The 14685-nt window shown below is 41.1% G+C and overlaps 1 pseudogene; it reads left to right on the top strand.

Moving 5' to 3' along the window:
* The first annotated feature begins 616 nt into the window (after positions 1-616).
* LOC131823657 (olfactory receptor 7A17-like) lies at positions 617-1446 on the top strand (annotated as a pseudogene).
* Positions 1447-14685: the final 13239 nt, after the last annotated feature.

Below are 14685 nucleotides of genomic sequence, written 5' to 3'. Positions count from 1 at the left end.
GGTATTATAGAGGGCACGGATTGTATGGAACACTGGGTGTGGTGCAAAAATAATGAATACTGTTATGCTGAAAATAAATTAATTAATTAAAAAAAAACTAAAAATGGATAAAGAAGATATGGTCATGTATACAATGGAGTATTATGCCTCCTTCAGAAGATGCATACCCAATTTTTGTATCAACATGGACAGGACTGAAAGAGATTATACTGAGTGAAATAAGCCAAGCAGAGAGAGTCAATTATCATATGGTTTCGCTTACTTGTGGATCATAAAGAATAACATGGAGGGCATTAGGTGAAGGAGAGAGGGAGTTGGGGGAAATTGGAGGAGGAGATGAAGCATGAGAGACTGTGGACTCTGAGAAACAAACTGAGGCTTTTGGGGGGAGGGGGATGGGGTGTTGGGAGATCTTGGTGGTGGTTATTAAGGAAAATGTATTGCATGTAGCTCTAGATATGGTGCATAAGCAATGAATCTTGAAACACTGAAAAAATTAAATAAATTTTTTTAAAAACCTAAAATTGAAAAAAATGCAATAAATAAATAAATGAAGTCCATTTGTTGAAAATTATCATGTTCTTTTTCTTTCTTTCCTGGTAGTCAACTACACCACATGGAATCAGGAAATGATACATGGATTTCAGAATTTATTCTTCTGGGCTTATCAGAGGAACCAGAAGTGCAGCTGCTCATATTTGGGCTTTTCCTCTCCATGTACATGATCACTGTGTTTGGAAACCTGCTCATCATCCTGGTTGTCCATTCTGACTCCCACCTCCACACGCCCATGTACTTCTTCTTGGCCAACCTGTCCTTTGTGGACATCTGTTTCACCTCCACCACCATTCCCAAGATGTTGTGGAACATCCATACTCAGAGCAAACTCATATCCTATGAAGGCTGCTTCAGCCAGATATTTTTTTTTCATTGTGTTTGGATGCCTGGACAATTTACTCCTGATGGTGATGGCCTATGACCGGTTTGTGGCCATCTGTCATGCCCTACACTATACAGTCATCATGAACCCCCAGCTTTGTAGACTGCTGGTTCTGGTGTCCTGGGTCATCAGTGTTCTGAATTCCTCATTACAGAGCTCAATGCTGTTTCAGCTGTCCTTCTGTACAGAGGTGGAAATACCCCACTTTTTCTGTGAACTCAATAAGATGATCCAACTTGCCTGTTCTGACACCTTTCTTAATAACATGGTGATGTATTTTGTAATTGTGCTGCTGGCGGGTGTTCCCCTGACTGGGATCCTTTACTCTTACTCTAAGATTATTTCCTTCATATGTAGAATATCATCAGATCATGGCAAATATAAAGCATTTTCCACCTGTGCATCTCACCTCTCAGTTGTCTCCTTATTTTATTGTACAAGCCTAGGAGTGTATCTTAGCTCTGCTGCTACCCAGAACTCCCATAAAAGTGCGTTGGCTTCAGTGATGTACACAGTGGTCACACCCATGCTGAACCCCTTTATCTACAGTCTGAGGAACAGAGACATAAAGAGGGCTCTAAAAAGAATCACTGGGGTTCCAGTAACATAAGAACCAATGGTCCTATGACTGAAGAAGCACCCACAATTTCAGGGCTGACAGTCTCAGAGCTGGAACTGCTATTCATTGGCCAGCCTGGGGAAATAGAACCTGCTCCTTCTATTTATTTTCTGGAAATTCCATTTGTTTGAATTCAACTTCTCTACACATTTAAGTAACTAACTTTATTAAACTTCTACTCTGTCTTATATACACAATTTCCTCTTTGTCCCTTTTTATATATTCCTAACGCTTTCCCCAATCTTGGAAAACAAATGCCTGGAGATTTCTGTATCTAACATGGGGAAGATTGGATTTCTTAAAAATACTTTCATTCCAAGTGACTTATATCATGACAAATAAATTTTCCCTAGATTTCCCAAAGAACAACCATGAGTTGTATACTTCATATGAAAGAAGCGACATTTGGTCACTAAGCCCTTCACATGACTTTATTGTAGATGAAAATACAAAAGCCGAGGAAGACAAGATGGCGGGAAGTAGGAGGAGGCGCCTTTTCAACCTGTACCCTAAAGTGAGCTGATTACCTACCAAAGAACTCCAATCACCCATGAAATCAGTCTGAGATCAGAATTACACATGTCTGGATCTCTACAGGGGCAGAAGACACCAGTGGGCAGGTAAAGCGGAGTGGGAACAGCAGACTGATATCAGAAGATAAACAAAAGGGGGAGGGAGCCACCAGAGGCAACCAGTTGGAAAGTAATACCCCTAATACGAGCAAGAGTGCCCTGCATCTGGGGACCAGCATTAACTTGGGGACTGGTTGAAAGCACTCAAAAAGAGCAAAGGATCATGGGGGGGTGGGAAATTGTAGGAATCAGGGCGTCTAGAGACAGGGGCTTAAGTCCCCAGTCCCAGGACAGCCTCCCCTGGCGCTGAGCCAGAGAGAGTGCATTGGAGAAACAAGGTCTTGGTCCCTAAGCCGCCAGCGTGCCCGAGAATGCGTGGGTTCTGGCTCCTGTGAGGGGATGGGAGCCACGCCAGACAGCAGAACGCAAAAGCCCTGCTACAAAGCCTGAGATATGCGAGCGCATCCCTCGTACTCCCCTAAGAGAGTTACAAAGGCCCAGCTGGCGCTCTTTGACGCGCACCATTGTTTCAGAGCCTAAGACTTGCACCCCAAACTTTCCCCTGAAAGAGGTGCGCAAAGGCCCAGCCTGGTGCTTTTGGACCTGTGCCCCGTTCTCAAAGTCTGAAATGAGTGCACAACCCACAGCCTCCCCTGAAAGAGGTGTGCATGAGCCTGGCACTTTTAGACCCAGAAAAACCAGGCACTCCCAGCCCCAGCCAGCGGGAAAATCTCAGTGTGCGAGATCGCTGCTTGGAACCTCTTTGGTGGTCTGGAGCTCCCAGACTGCCACCGCTGCTGTGGTTTTGGGTACAAGTAAAAGATCCTGCATCCCCAGGGACCACAACTCTGAACCTGCTCTACCAGCAGCCAAGGGGGAACTCATCTGGGCTCCGCAGCCAGACTGAGGCTTCTCTCTGAGAGGGAGGTCAGGGTACAGTCTGTTTTCCTCTAAAACTACAAAAACCATCAAAAGCGGTCAAGGTGAGAGAAAAACAAGTGAACAAACATAAAAACCTCCAGAGAACAAAAGCCTGAAAAAAAAAATCCAGTTTCCTCAGAGCCCACCTCCTTGAGGAGGGCGGGAGGACTTAACTCAGGGAACATCATTGACTGAAAACCCACGTGGCAGGCCCCTCCCCCAGAAAACAAACCAAGAAAGAAAGGGGAAAAAAAAGACTGCAAGAGAACAACCACCGCTACTTCATAGGGCAACTTTTATTTTCAACTCGTTCCCACTATTCTGGTTCATTTTTTTTAAATATAAATAATTTTTTAACCTATTTACCATCACAATGAGCTGTCCAGTACATCAAATTCCATAATAACCTTCTATGCAGCCATCAAAAGAAATGCAATCTTGCCATTTGCGACAACATGGATGGAACTAGAGCGTATCATGCTTAGCGAAATAAGTCAAGCAGAGAAAGACAACTATCATATGATCTCCCTGATATGAGAAAGTGGTGATGCAACATGGGGGCTTAAGTGGGTAGGAGAAGAATAAATGAAACAAGATGGGATTGGGAGGGAGACAAACCATAAGTGACTCTTAATCTCACAAAACAACTGAGGGTTGCTGGGGGGAGGGGGTTTGGGAGAAGGGGGTGGTATTATGGACATTGGGGAGGGTATGTGCTTTGGTGAGTGCTGTGAAGTGTGTAAACCTGGTGATTCACAGACCTGTACCCCTGAGGATAAAAATATATGTTTATAAAAAATAAAAAATAAAAAAAATAAAATAGAAGCAACCAAAAAAAAAAAAATTCCATAATAAACTTCTAACTGAATTTTGATACATACACCTGTGTTTTTCTTTTACATTTATATTTTTTGAATTTTTTTTAATTTTAGTTTAGTTTAGAAAATACAAAAGCCCAGTTTTCACCTACAGTCTGCGAATCTTTTTACATTTTTACATTAACTTCACTCCTTTTCTTCATTATGTGGACTCTAAACTATTCTGTTTACATCTTGGGCTACTGACAGGGTGTCTCAGGCTAGGAAAACCCTGGTGCTCCGCTGCACCTGCTTGTGGACACTCCCACAGATGCTCCCATGGCCAACCTCTCTGCTGTGGCTGCACTGGTCATGGGTTTTTTGTTTTTTTTTTTTTTTTTTAATTTTTTATTTTTTATAAACATATATTTTTATCCCCAGGGGTACAGGTCTGTCCATCAACACAATGGTCATGGGTTTTTATTGAGATTTTAAGACACACCTCAGCAACACCCATCAGAGAACTCTAATAAAACTGTAAGTAAGGATGAATACCCAACTTTTGTATGAACATGGATGGGACTGAAGGAGATTATGCTGAGTGCAATAAATCAAGCAGAGAAAGTAAACCATAAGAATAACATGGAGGATGTTAGGAGAAGGAAAGGAAAAGTGAATAGGAGTAAATCGGAGGGGGAGATGAAGCATAAGAGACTGTGGAGTCTGAGAAACAAACTAAGGGTTTTGGGAGGAGAGTGGGGGATGGGAGAGTCTGGAGGTGGGTATTAAGGAGGGCACACATTGGGGCGCCTGGGTGGCTCAGTGGGTTAAGCTTCTGCCTTCGGCTCAGGTCATGATCTCGGGGTCCTGGGATCGAGCCCCACATCTGGCTCTCTGCTCAGCAGTGAGCCTGCTTCCCCCTCTCTCTGCCTGCTTCTCTGCGTACTTGTGATATCTCTCTATCTCTCTCTCTCTGTCAAATAAATAAATAAAATCTTAAAAAAAAAAAAAAAAGGAGGGCACACATTGCATGGAGCACTGGGTGTGATGCATAAATGATGAATCTTGGAACACTGGGGGGAAAAAAGAACTAAGGAACCAAAACCAGGTGTATTACTCACAGGTCCTGAAGGGCACAGGGATTGCTCAAAATCCTTTCTGAGAGATTTCAGAGGAGGGGAGATGCATTGAGAGGAATGGAGAAAGTGAGCTCCCCTGAGGATCTGCCTTTATTAGAGTCCATGTTCAGAATGTTTAGGGGATTGTTGAGTTCAGGATTTACCAGAGAACTTAAATGAGTAGAAATTGGGTGCTGAAGAGGATAGCAGGGTCATTCATGTGGCAGTATGGAAGTTACCAGGACTTACTGAAGAGGTATTTCATGGCTGGGGAAGCCTGAGTACTTATCTGGCAATTGTGTCCCACCAAACAATGTATTTATTCACCATGGTTGTCTTTGAAATGGATGCTTCAGAAATCAAAAGCTTAATGTCAGACATTTACTCAATAAACATGATACTGTGTTTCCTGCCTGGTCTCCCGCTTTTGCTCTGTGAGTCAGCTCAAGTCCACAAAGCCTACCATAGCCCCTAGCAAGCACTGATTACCAAACATCTCTCTCCCAGTGGAGTCTACATGGTAGAACAAATTTGAATAAACAGATCAACCTGCTATGTTCTTATGTCAGAATGACCATAAATATGACAAAGCAAAATTTCAAAACACAAAGAAAACAATTTTATTATTGCATAAAATATTTCTTTTACTTTTCCCCTATATTTTTTTTGTCTCTGGACTTCTTTTTTTATATATATATTTTTTAATTTCTTTTCAGTGTAACAGTATTCATTGTTTTTCCACCACACCATGCAATAGTTGCCCTCCTTAGTACCCAACACCTGGCCCCCCCAACCTCCCAACCCCCACCTTTCAAACCCTCAGGTTGTTTTCCAGAGTCCATAGTCTCTCATGGTTCACCTACCCCCTTCTAATTTCCCTCAGCTCCTTCCTCCTCTCCATCTCCCCTTGTCCTCCATGTTATCTCTCATGCTCCACAAGTAAGTGAAACCATATGATAATTAACTCTCTCTGCTTGACTTATTTCACTCAACATAATCTCTTCCAGTCCCGTTCATGTTGCTACAAAAGTTGGGTATTCATACTTTCTTTTTTTTAATTTTTAATTTTTTATATTTTATAAACATATATTTTTATCACCAGGGGTACAGGTCTGTGAATCGCCAGGTTTACACACTTCACAGCACTCACCAAAGCACATACCCTCTCCAATGTCCATAACCCCACCCCCCTTCTTCCAACCCCCCCTTCCCCCAGCAACCCTCAGTTTGTTTTGTGAGATTAAGAGTCACTTATGGTTTGTCTCCCTCCCAATCCCATCTTGTTTCATTGATTATTCTTCTACCCACTTAAGCCCCCATGTTGCATCACCACTTCCTCATATCAGGGAGATCATATGATAGTTGTCTTTCTCTGCTTGACTTATTTCGCTAAGCATGATACGCTCTAGTTCCATCCATGTTGTCGCAAATGGCAAGATTTCATTTCTCTTGATGGCTGCATAGTACTCCATTGTGTGTATATACCAAATCTTCTTGATCCATTCATCTGTTGATGGACATCTAGGTTCTTTCCATAGTTAGGCAATTGTGGACATTGCTGCTATAAACATTCGGATGCATGTGCCCCTTTGGATCACTACGTTAGTATCTCTAGGGTAAATACCCAGTAGGGCAATTGCTGGGTCATAGGGAAGCTCTATTTTCAACATTTTGAGGAACCTCCATGCTGTTTTCCAGAGTAGTTGCACCAGCTTGCATTCCCACCAACAGTGTAAGAGGGTTCCCCTTTCTCCACATCCTCGCCAGCATCTGTCATTTCCTGACTTGTTAATTTTAACCATTCTGACTGGTGTGAGGTGATATTTCATTGTGGTTTTGATTTGTATTTCCCTGATGCCTAGTGATATGGAGCACTTTTTCATGTGTCTGTTGGCCATCTGGATGTCTTCTTTGCAGAAATGTCTGTTCATGTCTTCTGCCCATTTATGATTGGATTATTTGTTCTTTGGGTGTTGAGTTTGATAAGTTCTTTATAGATTTTGGACACTAGTCCTTTATCTGATATGTCGTTTGCAAATATCTTCTCCCATTCTGTCAGTTGTCTTTTGATTTTGTTAACTGTTTCCTTTGCTGTGCAAAAGCTTTTGATCTTGATGAAATCCCAGTAGTTCATTTTTTCCCTTGCTTCCCTTGCCTTTTGCGTTGTTCCTAGGAAGATGTTGCTGCGGCTGAAGTTGAAGAGATGGCTGACAGTATTCTCCTCAAGGATTTTGATGGATTCCTTTCACACATTGAGGTCCTTCATCCATTTTGAGTCTATTTTCGTGTGTGGTGTAAGGAAATGGTCCAATTTCATTTTTCTGCATGTGGCTGTCCAATTTTCTCAACACCATTTATTGAAGAGGCTGTCTTTTTTCCATTGGACATTCTTTCCTGCTATGTCGAAGATTAGTTGACCATAGCGTTGAAAGTCTATTTCTGGGCTCTCTATTCTCTTCCATTAATCTATGTGTCTGTTTTTGTGCCAGTACCATGCTGTCTTGATGATGACAGCTTTGTAATAGAGCTTGAAGTGCGGAATTGTGATGCCACCAACTTCGGCTTTCTTTTTCAATATCCCTTTGGCTATTCGAGGCCTTTTCTGGATCCATATAAATTTTAGAATTATTTGTGCCATTTCTTTGAAAAAGATGGGTGGTACTTTGATAGGAATTGCATTAAATGTGTAGATTGCTTTAGGTAGCATAGACATTTTCACAATATTTATTCTTCCAATCCAGGAGCATGGAACATTTTTCCATTTCTTTGTGTCTTCCTCAATTTCTTTCATGAGTACTTTATAGTTTTCTGAGTATAGATTCTTTGCCTCTTTGGCTAGGTTTATTCCTAGGTATCTTATGGTTTGGGGTGCAATTGTAAATGGGATTGACTCCTTAATTTCTCTTTCTTCTGTCCTGTTGTTGGTGTAGAGAAACGCAACTGATTTCTGTGCATTGATTTTATATCCTGACACTTTACTGAATTCCTGTACAAGTTCTAGCAGTTTTGGAGTGGAGTCTTTTGGGTTTTCCACATATAGTATCATATCATCTGCGAAGAGTGATAATTTGACTTCTTCTTTGCCGATTTGGATGCCTTTAATTTCCTTTTGTTGTCTGATTGCTGAGGCTAGGACTTCTAGTACTATGTTGAGTAGCAGTGGTGATAATGGACATCCCTGACGTGTTCCCGACCTTAGCGGAAAAGCTTTCAGTTTTTTCCATTGAGAATGATATTTGCAGTGGGTTTTTCATAGATGGCTTTGATGATATTGAGGTATGTGCCCTCTATCCATACACTTTGAAGAGTTTTGGTCAGGAAGGGATGCTGTACTTTGTCAAATGCTTTTTCAGTATCTATTGAGAGTATCATATGGTTCTTGTTCTTTCTTTTATAGATGTGTTGTATCACATTGACTGATTTGCGGATGTTGAACCAACCTTGCAGCCCTGGAATACATCCCACCTGGGCGTGGTGAATAATCCTTTTAATGTACTGTTGAAACCTATTGGCTAGTATTTTGGTGAGAATTTTCGCATCTGTGTTCATCAAGGGTATTGGACTATAGCTCTCTTTTTGGATGGGATCCTTGTCTGGTTTGGGGATCAAGGTGATGCTGGCCTCATAAAATGAATTTGGAAGTTTTCCTTCCATTTCTATTTTTTGGAACAGTTTCAGGACAATAGGAATTAGTTCTTCTTTAAATGTTTGGTAGAATTCCCCCGGGAAGCCATCTGGCCCTGGGCTTTTGTTTGTTTGGAGATTTTTAATGACTATTTCAATCTCCTTACTGGTTATGGGTCTGTTCAGGCTTTCTATTTCTCCCTGGTTCAGTTGTGGTAGTTTATATGTTTCTAGGAATGCATCCATTTCTTCCAGATTGTCAAATTTGTTGGTGTAGAGTTGCTCATAGTATGTTCTTATAATAATGTGTATTTCTTTGGTGTTAGTTGTGATCTCTCCTCTTTCATTCATGATTTTATTTATTTGGGTCCTTTCTCTTTTCTTTTTGATAAGTCTGACCAGAGGGTTATCAATTTTATTAATTCTTTCAAAGAACCAGCGCCTAGTTTCGTTGATTTGCTCTATTGTTTTTTTTGGTTTCTATTTCATTGATTTCTGCTTTGATCTTTACGATTTCTCTTCTCCTGCTGGGCTTAGGGTTTCCTTCTTGTTGTTTCTCCAGCTCCTTTAGGTGTAGGGTTAGGTTGTGTAACTGAGACCATTCTGGTTTCTTGAGAAAGGCTTGTACCACTATATATTTTCCTCTCAGGACTGCCTTTGTTGTGTCCCACAGATTTTGAACCGTTGTATTTTCATTATCATTTGTTTCCATGATTTTTTTCAATTCTTCTTTAATTTCCCAGTTGACCCATTCATTCTTTAGAAGGATGCTGTTTAGTCTCCATGTATTTGGGTTCTTTCCAAACTTCCTCTTGTGGTTGAGTTCTAGCTTTAGAGCACTGTGGTCTGAAAATATGCAGGGAATGATCCCAATCTTTTGATACCGGTTGAGTCCTGATTTAGGACCGAGGATGTGATCTATTCTGGAGAATGTTCCATGTGCACTAGAGAAGAATGTGTATTCTGTTGCTATGGGATGAAATATTCTGAATATATCTGTGATGTCCATCTGGTCCAGTGTGTCATTTAAGGCCTTTATTTCCTTGTTGATCTTTTGCTTGGATGATCTGTCCATTTCAGTGAGGGGAGTGTTAAAGTCCCCCACTATTATTGTATTATTGTTGATGTGTTTCTTTGATTTTGTTATTAATTGGTTTATATAGTTGGCTGCTTTCACGTTGCGGGCATAGATATTTAAAATTGTTAGATCTTCTTGTTGGACAGACCCTTTGAGTATGATATAGTGTCCTTCCTCATCTCTTATTATAGTCTTTGGCTTAAAATCTAATTCATCTGATATAAGGATTGCTACTCCTGTTTCTTCTGATGTCCATTATCATGGTAAATTCTTTTCCACCCCCTCACTTTAAATCTGGAGGTGTCTTCGGGCTTAAAATGAGTTTCTTGGAGGCAACATATAGATGGGTTTTGTTTTTTTATCCATTCTGATACCCTGTGTCTTTTGATTGGGGCATTTAGCCCATTAACATTCAGGGTAACTATTGAGAGATATGAATTTAGTGCCATTGTATTGCCGGTAAGGTGACTGTTACTGTATATGGTCTCTGTTCCTTTCTGATCTACCACTTGTAGGCTCTCTCTTTGCTTAGAGGACCCCTTTCAATATTTCCTGTAGATCTAGTTTGGTGTTTGCAAATTCTTTCAGTTTTTGTTTGTCCTGGAAGCTTTTAATCTCTCCTTCTATTTTCAATGATAGCCTAGCTGGATATAGTATTCTTGGCTGCATGTTTTTCTCATTTAGTGCTCTGAAAATATTATGCCAGCTCTTTATGGCCTGCCAGGTCTCTGTGGATAAGTCAGCTGCCAATCTGATATTTTGACCATTGTATGTTACAGACTTCATTTCCCGGGCTGCTTTCAGAATTTTCTCTTTGTCACTAAGACTTGTAAATTTTACTATTAGGTGACAGGGTGTGGGCCTATTCTTATTGATTTTGAGGGGCATTCTCTGAACCTCCTCAATTTTGATGTTCGTTCCCTTTGCCATATTGGGGAAATTATCCCCAATAATTCTCTCCAGTATACCTTCTGCTCCCCTCTCTCTTTCTTCTTCTTCTGGAATCCCAATTATTCTAATGTTGTTCCGTCTTATGGTGTCACTTATCTCTCGAATTCTCCCCTCGTGGTCCAGTAGCTGTTTGTCCCTCTTTTGCTCAGCTTCTTTATTCTCTGTCATTTGGTCTTCTATATCACTAATTCTTTCTTCTGCCTCATTTAACCTAGCAATGAGAGCCTCCATTTTTTATTGCACCTCATTAATAGCTTTTTTTATTTCAACTTGGTTAGATTTTAGTTCTTTTGTTTCTCCAGAAAGGGCTTTTATATCTCCAGAGAGGGTTTCTCTAATATCTTCCATGCCTTTTTCGAGCCTGGCTAGAACCTTGAGAATTGTCATTCTGAACTCTAGATCTGACATATTACCAATGTCTGTATTGATTAGGTCCCTAGCCTTCGGTCTGCCTCTTGTTCTTTTTGTCATTTTGTCCAGATAATAGTATATGAAGGAGCAAGTAAAATACTAAAAGGGTGGCAACAACCCCAGGAAAATATGCTTTAACCAAATCAGAAGAGATCCCAAATCGTGAGGGGGAAAGAGGGGATAAAAAGAGGTTCAACCAAGATGTCCTTCAACGGATGAATGGATAAGGAAGATGTGGTCCATATACATTATGGAGTATTATGCCTCCATCAGAAAAAATGAATACCCAACTTTTGTAGCAACATGGACTGGACTGGAAGAGATTATGTGAGTGAAATAAGTCAAGCAGAGAGTCAATTATCATATGGTTTCACTTATTTGTGGAGCATAACAAATATCATGGAGGACAAGGGGTGTTAGAGAGGAGAAGGGAGTTGGGGTAAATTGGAAGGGGAGGTGAATCATGAGACACTATGTACTCTGAAAAACAATCTGAGGGGTTTGAAGTAGCGGGGGGAGGTGGGAGGTTGGGGTACCAGGTGGTGGGTAGTATAGAAGACACGGATTGCATGGAGCACTGGGTGTGGTGGAAAAATAATGAATACTGTTATGCTGAAAATAAATAAATTAATAAAAAAAAGAAAAAAAAACAGAAGTTAACACACAATAAAAACAATACAATAGAACTCAAAAAAAAAAGAGGTTCAAAAAGAAAGACAGAAAAAAAAAGAAAGGAAAAGAATTTTTTAAAAAAGAAAACTAATAAAGAAAAATATAAAAAAGAAAAAAAATATATATAAGATAAACTAGTTAAAAAACTAATTAAAAAAGCAAACTAAAAAACTAGTTAAAAAAGAAAAGGGTAAACGTTAAAAAAAAATTTAGCAGCAGAAGAGAAAAAAAATGAAAAAGAAAAAAATTAAATTAACTCCAAGACTAAAATAATCACAGAAAGCCATGAGTTCCGATCTTTGCTTTCTCCTCCTATGGAATTCTGCTGCTCTCCTTGGTATTGAAACCGCACTCCTTGGTAGGTGAACTTGGTCTTGGCTGGATTTCTTGTTGATCTTCTGGAGGAGTGGCCTGGTGTAGTGATTATCAAGCTGTCTTTGCCCCAGGCGGAATTGCACTGCCCTTACCAGGGGCCGGGCTAAGTAATCCGCTCAGGTTTGCTTTCAGAAGCTTTTGTTCCCTGAGCTTTTTCCATAGAGTTCCAGAGAACGGGAATACAAATGGCAGCTTCCTGGTCTCCTGCCCGAAGGAGCTGAGAGCCCGGGGTCCCACTCCTCAGTGAGCCCTCAGAGAACAGCGCCCAGTAACTCCCGTCTGCCTGACCTCCAGCCACGCTCCGAGCTCACCGAGCCTGTGGCCGGTTCAGGGTAACCCCGAGCTGTGAGCTTACTGTCAGCTCTGTCTCTGTAGCTGAATTTCCTGATCCAATACCCGCAAGCTCTGAGACACTCAGACACCCCCGATCCTTCTGTGACCCTGCAGGACCTGAGGCCACGCTGACCCCGCATAGGCTTCGCCCTGGTTTAGCCTCTGGAGTGATGTCCCTCAGTGGAACAGACTTTTAAAAGTCCTGATTTTGTGCTCCATTGCTCCGCCGCTTGCCGAGAGCCGGCCCCTCCCCCCAGGGTCTATCTTCCCGTCGCTTTGGATTCACTTCTCCACCAGTCCTACCTTTCAGAAAGTCGTTGTTTTTCTGTTTCCTGAATTGCTGTTCTTCTTCTCTTCGATCTGCCGATGGATTTGCAGGTGTTTGCAATCTTTAGATAAGCTATCTAGCTGATCTCCTGGTAGTTGAAGTAGTCTCAGCCTGCTACTTCTCCGCCATCTTGACTCCTCCTCTGGTATTCATACTTTCTGATGGAGGCATAATACTCCATAGAATTATGGAGATGGACCACATCTTCCTTATCCATTCATCCGTTGAAGGGCATCTTGGTTCTTTGCAGTTTGGCGACCGTGGACATTGTTACTATAAACATTGGGGTACGGATGGCCCTTCTTTTCACTACATCTCTATCGTTAAGGTAATACCCAGTAGTGAAATTGCAGGGTCATAGGAAAGCTCTATTTCTAATTTCTTGATGAATCTCCACACTGTTCTCCAAAGTGGCTGGACCAACTTCCATTCCCATAAGAGAGTTCCCCTTTCTCCACATCCTCTCCAACACACGTTGTTTCCTGTCTTGGTAACTTTGGCCATTCTAACTGGTGTAAAGAGGTATCTCAATGTGGGTTTTTTTTTTTTTTTAATTTTTTATTTTTTATAAACATATATTTTTTATATACATATATTTTTATCCCCAGGTCTGTGAATCACCAGGTTTACACACTTCACAGCAACATGGAGGCTTAAGTGGGTAGAAGAATAAATGAAACAAGATGGGATTGGGAGGGAGACAAACCATAAGTGACTCTTAATCTCTCAATGTGGTTTTGATTTGAATCTCCCTGATGGCTAGTGATGATGAACATTTTTTTCTTTTTTTTTTTTAATTTTCAGCATAACAGTATTCATTATTTTTACTCCACACCCAGTGCTCCATGCAATCTGTGCCCTCTATAATACCCACCACCTGATACCCCGACCTCCCACACCCCACCCCTTCAAAACCCTCAGATTGTTTTTCAGAGTCCATAGTCTCTCACGGTTCACCTCCCCTTCCAATTTCCCCCAATTCACTTCTCCTATCTCCCCATGTTCTCCATGCTATTTGTTATACTTCACAAATAAGTGAAACCATATGATACTTGACTCTCTCTGCTTGACTTATTTCACTCAGCATAATCTCTTCCAGTCCTGTCCATGTTGCTACAAAAGTTGGGTATTCATCCTTTCTGATGGAGGCATAATACTCCACAGTATATATGGACCACATCTTCCTTATCCATTCATCCGTTGAAGGGTATCTTGGTTCTTTTCACAGTTCGGCGACCGTGGCCACTGCTGCTATAAACATTGGGGTACAGATGGCCCTTCTTTTCACTACATCTGTATCTTTGGGGTAAATACCCAGGAGTGCAATTGCAGGGTCATAGGGAAGTTGTATCTTTAATTTCGTGAGGATCTCCACACTGTTTTCCAAAGCGGCTGCACCAACTTGCATTCCCATCAACAGTGAAAGAGGGTTCCCCTTTCTCCACATCTCCTCCAACACATGTTGTTTCCTGTCTTGTTCATTTTGGCCATTCTAACTGGTGTAAAGTGATATTTCAAATGTGGTTTTAATTTGAATCTCCCTGATGGCTAGTGATGATGAACATTTTTTCATGTGTCTGATAGCCATTTGTACATCTTCATTGTAGAAGTGTCTGTTCATATCTTCTGCCCATTTTTTGATATGATTGTCTGTTTGGTGTGTGTTGAGTTTTGGGAGTTCTTTATAGATCCTGCATATCAGCCTTTTGTCTGTACTGTCACTTGCAAATATCTTCTCCCATTGCCTGGGTTGCCTCTTTGTTTTCTTGACTGTTTCCTTTGCTGTGCAGAAGCTTTTGATCTTGATGAAGTCCCAAAAGTTCATTTTCACTTTTGTTTCCTTTGCCTTGGAGACATATCTTGAAAGAAGTTGCTGTGGCTGATAATCGAAGAGGTTACTGCCTATGTTCTCCTCTAGGGTCCTGTCTCACGTTGAGGTATTTTAT

Source organism: Mustela lutreola, chromosome 2 (assembly GCF_030435805.1).
Source record: "Mustela lutreola isolate mMusLut2 chromosome 2, mMusLut2.pri, whole genome shotgun sequence".
Taxonomy (NCBI): domain Eukaryota; kingdom Metazoa; phylum Chordata; class Mammalia; order Carnivora; family Mustelidae; genus Mustela; species Mustela lutreola.
This window is presented reverse-complemented; position numbering and strand designations above follow the sequence as displayed.